Below are 6,850 nucleotides of genomic sequence, written 5' to 3'. Positions count from 1 at the left end.
GCAGCTTTGGCTTTCCTGGTTTGCTCCCTGCAGGACCGGACCAGTGCAGAATAATCCTCCTTGGAGGTGAATCCCGTCCTCCATCATTTAACCACTGAAAGTAGCTTTGTTTGGCTTTGAGAAGCAAAAGCCACTGTTGAGTTACTTCATCCCCACTTGTACTCTACTTTATAATGTTAGATATGGGCATATTCCATGGCTCTTAGCATTGCAGTAACTTGAGTTACTTTATGGCTAGGGATAGACATTACACATAAACCAGTTTAAGTGATCAGAAAGTGGTTTAAATCTGTAAAAGAACAGATATTCAGTGCATATAAACCAGTTTAAGAATGGCTGAAACCAGGTTGAGATAAACCTGGTTGAATGTAGTATCAAATTTAACTGATTTGGCTCAATCCAGTTTATGCAAAGTCTGTTCCAGACCCCTTTCTGGTTTAAATTAAATCAGACTCTCCCAGCATCCTGTCTGGGCTAGGTGAGGCTCTTTGCTTCACAGCTGGGCTGTCCCCTCTCCTCTGCTCCCTGGCTGCAACTCTGGCAGTCTCTGCAGGCATCTGCCTGGCTTCTGCTTCCCCCTCCCCTCCCCACTCTCTGCTAAGCAGGCATTCCTCTGTCCCTCACAGACACCTCTCAGCATTAGCTAGCAGGCCACACGCTGGTTACCTCTGAGCTGTGGCACATGGAACAAAGGCAGAATCAACAGGTAGCTCTGGTAATATCCCTCTGTTGTTTTCTTAATGGGGTGATAAACAATGAGTTAGGGGTGATAAACATTCTCTGCTAGGCTGGTCAGGAGAGGAAGGAACCCTTCCCTAATCTTAGCATCCTGCCGGGGCTTGGCCATGCCCCCTCCGCTCAGCTCTGTAGAAGGGAAGGGAGGGCTGCTCTAGCACCCCCCAGCTTCTAGCCTGAGCCACTGCAGGCATGTGCCTGCATGTCTGGGATGTCTGTACAGTTACAAACGGATTTAGCCTAGCCAGGTTAGACTAACCTGCAAAGATTGAATCACTTCAGGCCCAGGCTTTTTGCATATCTGCTCCTAGCCTATGAATCTTCCTCAGTGAGTTGTAGAATAACTTACCTGTCTTCTGACCACATGGGGGAATTGTGCAAAATCCTCAAATGGATGGTTTGGCCTCCATCATTTTTACAAAATGGATAGGTTACTAGCCCTAAGCAGAATTCAGGTTTTGGTCTTTATACCCACCAGATACAGCACTACCACATGTGAATTGGAGTTGGTTTTGGGTAATACTTGAATGAATACTGCAGTGAAGATAAAGTCTTCATCTGAATAGCTTCAGAGTATCTCAAAATATTCCAGATACTTATCTGATCTATTCAAATCCTTGAATAGTCCAAACCTTCACTTTATTCACATGCAAATTCCTTTTTGACTAACGCAGCATCATCTGAAGGTAACTACCCAGAATAGGTGCAGTAGCTGGATGTTTATTATATGCAAATTATAAGTGGAATTGGTATGAGGTACTTATTTACATAATAATGGTGATAATTCATCTGTAGGGTTAACACCTTAAAGATACAAATACAAAATTTCCACTTCAGTGTTATTGTTTCCATCTGTCTATGGGCTCAAAATGCCTAAGGGCATTGCGTACATTCTGCAGTGGTATCTGTGGGTCTAAATCTTCTCTCCCTAGCTGTGGAGTCATTTGGAGCTCCCTGCTTCATGTATATACAGGGTCTTCATAAAGTCCTTGTGCACTTTTAAACTTTAATAACTTAGGTTGTAGGTATGATAGAAACAATCTGTAAATGGCATTTAAAAGTAAATTTCTTAAAGTTTTAAGACAACCAGAGTACACAACACTAGACTTCAACATAACCACCATCCATCATGATATAGTGCGCAATCTGATCTTCCAGCTCCTTGAAAATGTTTCCCAGTTGCTCTTGAGTTCCTGCACTAATTGCATTGGTGATCCTAGCCCTAAGTTCCACCAAAGAACATGGTTTTGACAAGTAAACTACACTTTTAACATGTCCCCATGAAAAGAAGTCCAATGGCAACAGGTCAGGTGAACAAGGAGGCCAAGCAACTGGTCCACCTCTGCCTATACACTTCTCTGGGAAAACATCATTTAAGTACTGTCATACATTCAGAGCACAATAGCACGGAGCTCCATCTTATTTAAGAATAAATTCATTATTACTTATGAAGTCTAGCATTGTGGAACTCTAGTTTTTGTAAAACTTTGATACATTTGCTTTTAAATGCCATTTACAGATTGTTTCTATCAGAACTATAATTAAAGGTATTGAAGTTTAAAAGTGCACAAGGACTTTATGAAGACCCCGTACGCTTAAGGAAATCCTAAAACAAACCGTCAGGGGCATTTGTGCTTTTTGATTGTGTAGTCAGTGATCTGTTTGTCTATGTAAACCCTATGGGTGAATGCACAAAGTTGTGTGTGTCCATAACTGGCAGAGTTTAAGGTCACTTAGAAAATCTGATCCCATACTGTTAAATTTTACAAGATATAGACAAAGCTAGAAAAGCTGAATGAAGTACTGGAGGAATGGATGTGTGCCTGTTCTGTGCATTGGATTTCTATGAATCCCATAAGTTTTTATTAAGGTATTAAGTCATTTACTGTTTGAAGCAGGTACTAGTTGAAGTAGTCTACTGAATACTGGGAAAACAGGTGGAGCCAACAGAACAACAAACAGTGTTCAAAGGAGAGAAGGACCACAGAACACAGAGACCTTAAAAATTATGGGGGATGAAAAACATGAAAAAGCAGGATGAAGTGGAAGTTACAGGGTTCAAGAGACACCAGACAGAGCCAGGGGAACATAATTCTTCTAGCTGCAAAGCAGGAATAGCACAGGCAGTTTTGGTGTAGTATTTGTCGTAGCTCAAGATAATGTATCAACACTCTGCATAATGAAAACCACCTTTTGGTGGGGGGAATAGTTCAGTCCTCATGACTATTTTATTGGTGATACTTCTACTGAAAATTTAATGTTGAGCTAATTGTGCTTGTAATGTTGAGCTAATTGTGGGTTTGCAATGTTGACAGCTTCCTAACAGACATCTGACAGAGATCATCATTTTGTTTAACAAACCACCATGAGATGCATTACCAAATGTGAACCACTGATCTAAAAACGAGTCAGTGAAGTCACTAGGAAGTTTAAGTCAGTTAATACCTGCCAACATAGTGCAGTGGCACCCAGCTTTTTGGCTTTGTGGGTCCCGTGCCTGCTAAATCAAGCCCTGTATGCCCAGATTGGGCTCTGCACTGCCTAGATCTGGCCCTGCATGCCCAGATTGGGGCCTGTGCCAGCTGGGCCCTGTAAGCTTGGATCAGGCCCTGTGCTAGCCAGATCTAGCCCGTGCACCTGAATCCAGCCCCTCACAGGCCCATCTCTACAATCTAGTGGACAGGTTCACGTCATCTGGCACATGCGGGATCCCATGGGTCTAGAATTTTGGCATCAGGGGAGTGCTAATTAACACCGTCCCTCTACTGCCAAATTTTCAGACCTGCAGGGAGTCACACAGGTTGGGTGATATGATCCTGTAGTTCAGACCTGCCCATGAACCAGGGCATTCAACTCCTGTATACATTTAGTCTTCTAGAGAACTGCATATACAGCCTTTTGCTTAATCACTGCAGCCTACACCCTAAGCCCCTTCCTCCTACACTCATCCAAATCAAATTTCATCCCATTTTCTTTCTCCTATTCGATTTCCCTCACCCTTGAGTTAACACACAGGGGACATGAACTGTGAGGGACAGGCTCAACAAATTATACAAGTCCATGACCTCAGATTTTGCAGCAGAACACCCACCTGCTTGTTAGAATCCAAGTGTACATATCTTAAAATAAAATTACATGTTGTACTTGTGAAGATATCCCTCACACCATGAGCCAAGTATAATGGATGCAACATTATCTGCCTGAGGCTTCAGATAACAGGAGGTAATTACTCAAAGGGTAGTGATTTGACATATTTATCTCAGGGGTTTGCTTACTCTAAAACCTTTTTACAACACTCTAAATGTAATCACTATTGTTACAGTTTGGGTTGAAACCCATTGAGACTGATGGGTTTAAATGTGGCCCTTAGGATTTCTTTCTGGGACAGTTAAGGTCATGTGATCAAGAATTCAAACACTGGGGCAGAGGTACTTCTGCTGGGTATTGTCTTAGAAAGGACATAGGTGTGGGTGAGGAAGAAATAGGACCCAGATAAGGAAACTAAGTACTGGTGTGTGACTCTGGAGAGAGGGCTATGGATAGGGCTTGGTGCCTGAAAGAGGCTTGGAGCTGGGAGAAGAGAAAGGGGATTCTGATGGATTCCTCCCATATTTGGTTATTCTAAATTCTTGCCAATAAACAGAATTGCATCAAAGAGCCCTGACTCCATTCCCTATTTCCTCACACACACCCCTCTTCCCCATCTAGAACAATGTGCAACAACCCTTGGGTTCAAAAGGGATAACAATAGTAACTATTTAACTGGGATCAACTGTAATAGAAACATCTGTAACACTCTTATCCCTTAATAGCAAACCAACTCACAGCTCTTTCAAGCTGACAAACCCCCATCTAGTCTTCATCCTCCTGTCAAAAACCTCCAGTATTTCCCATAATAATACCAAGCTGTAGGTGTGATAGGCTTGCTGGCTTGAGCCGGAAGGCTGAGATTGATTGGTGGGGGCATTCCCCTTTCCCACCAATCAGGAGGAGGTGGGAAAGAGGCTTGCTACACCCTGACCTAGGGGCAAGGCAAAGAAGAGGACCCGAGGGGGCAACTAACTCTATTGGTCTGCTCCCAATCTGGGGACAGAGCCTCTGGAAGGAATAAAAAGCCAGCGTGCCCAGCACACGTGAAGTTTTCGTTGAGAGATGATGAAGATGAGGGCTGTAGAACAGCTAACCAGCAGGGGTGGGGCAGTTGCCCCAGTAGTGCCCTGAAGACGTCTCTGGTGGGGAGAAGTGGCGGGTGGCTGCATCCCAGCTGCCACAGGAACAGCGTGATGATGGCGCACGGGTCAGTGCATGAAGGGTCCGGAGTGTGGACAGGACCTCAGTGGCTGCATGAGATGGCACAGGTCCCCAGATCTGCACAAGGGACCCTGGTGCATGGGACTTCAGGATTGCAAGAGGCAGCTTGGGTCTCCGACACTGCGAGTGGCAGAGGCCCCCACAGTGCACAGATCAGTGCACAGGGCTGGTAGGGCTGAAAGGGGCTGTAGTGGCATATGAGGCAGTGTGGGTTCCCCACCCTGCACAGGGCAGGAGCCCTCTCTACATGAACCAGTGCACAGGGCTGAGAGAGGGCTGATAGGCCTTGGTGGCTGCATGAGGCAGCTCAGGCCTTCCTGCCATGAACAGTGACCGGATGGGTCAACCTCCCTGGGAGTTGTGAGTTACCCAGTGAAGGGGATTCCCACAGAGGAGGAGGGACCTTCCTCACTGCAGTGATCCAGAGGAAGCCCTTGAAGAGAGGGTGGTTTAAAGGTTATGGGCCCTTCCTAGTTGAGTCACCTGGGAGAGGGTAATGATGTGCAACTAGGTAACCAGATCCTTCCCTGGGTTGTCGTTTCTTCTTTGGGCACAGCTGCTGTGCCATTAATTGTGGCCTGGTTTTTTATGCTATTGGGATTCTGTTTGTAATATTGCGTCCCTATTGTTGCTATATGAGAGGGTTGTAAGCTGCTTCTGTATGAATCTATTGTAGTGATGTAACTTTATTGTGTTCTGTTCAATTATTGTCCTGTCGCTGCCAAGTATTCCGGTCATCAAATTGTTGATAAACTATTCTATTATTGAGTGCTCCTTCACCTGTTGAGGGGCAGAGGCAGCACACTGAATGGGAGGCCACAAATGGTTAAGCCTGTGCCTAAAGTAAGGGTGAATAAGAGTTACTGTTGGTGTAAATCTATATCTGTAAATAATATATGTGTGTATATATGTATATAGAGAAATATTCGTATGTAAGTTCATGGTTATAAGTTTTATGTCACATTGTATCATTAAACACGTAAATAGTTAAGTATCACTGGGTGTTCTGGTCTCGGCTTTGTTCTGTAGGGAAAGGAGGTGAGCTGGCCTACAGCTAAACTGCCACGCACCTGCAGCATTCCCGTATCCGGTGACATCTGTTCAATTGGAGAAGGGTTACACTCCATATGCCACCCAGGTTACATGGGCTCTTAATACAAAATCTGTGACATTGAAAATGAAAATTTAGAGAGTTAAATAAATGGAATATAATTTGGACAAGAAAGACTGTGCTGATTGTGTTATACATTACTGTCATGATGAAGTTGGTTAATACCGCCCTGCTTGCATTACTTGACACTGCCACAGACTCTCCAGTTCCACAAAATCCAGGACATTACTACAAAATTTAGGCCTAGGCTGCTCTGGAACACACAGGCTCTATGTAACAGATAATGGTATGATGGAGGTGGGTGAAACATTAATGCTGGTGGATGTAATAATTAACTTTCATTTGTCAAATATAAGGGGCACTTAAGCTCCTTTAGAAGCAAGATAATGGCAACAATAGAAGACACCTGTACAGGCTCCATGAAAAGTAGTCAGACACTGAACGATGTGCTACCAGGTAACTTCAGAGGCTGAGCGCAATCACAACATAGTTATTCTGTCAGCAGAGATGGACAGAGAAGCAGCCAGAAAGCCAGAGACAGCAAAAGAAAACCTTGCAGTGTGACCCTGGCAGTTAAGTCAAGAAAGAGAACTTTTAAGACAGATTTCTGACTGGAAAGAAGCCAAAACAACAACTCCTGTTGAGTCTTACACTATTCAGGGAATTAAATAGGAATCATAAAATGATATCTGG

This window comes from Crocodylus porosus, unplaced genomic scaffold (genome assembly GCF_001723895.1).
Source record: "Crocodylus porosus isolate Cpor-Errol unplaced genomic scaffold, CroPor_comp1, whole genome shotgun sequence".
NCBI classification, from domain to species: domain Eukaryota; kingdom Metazoa; phylum Chordata; order Crocodylia; family Crocodylidae; genus Crocodylus; species Crocodylus porosus.
Note: the sequence above shows the minus strand (reverse complement) of the source record.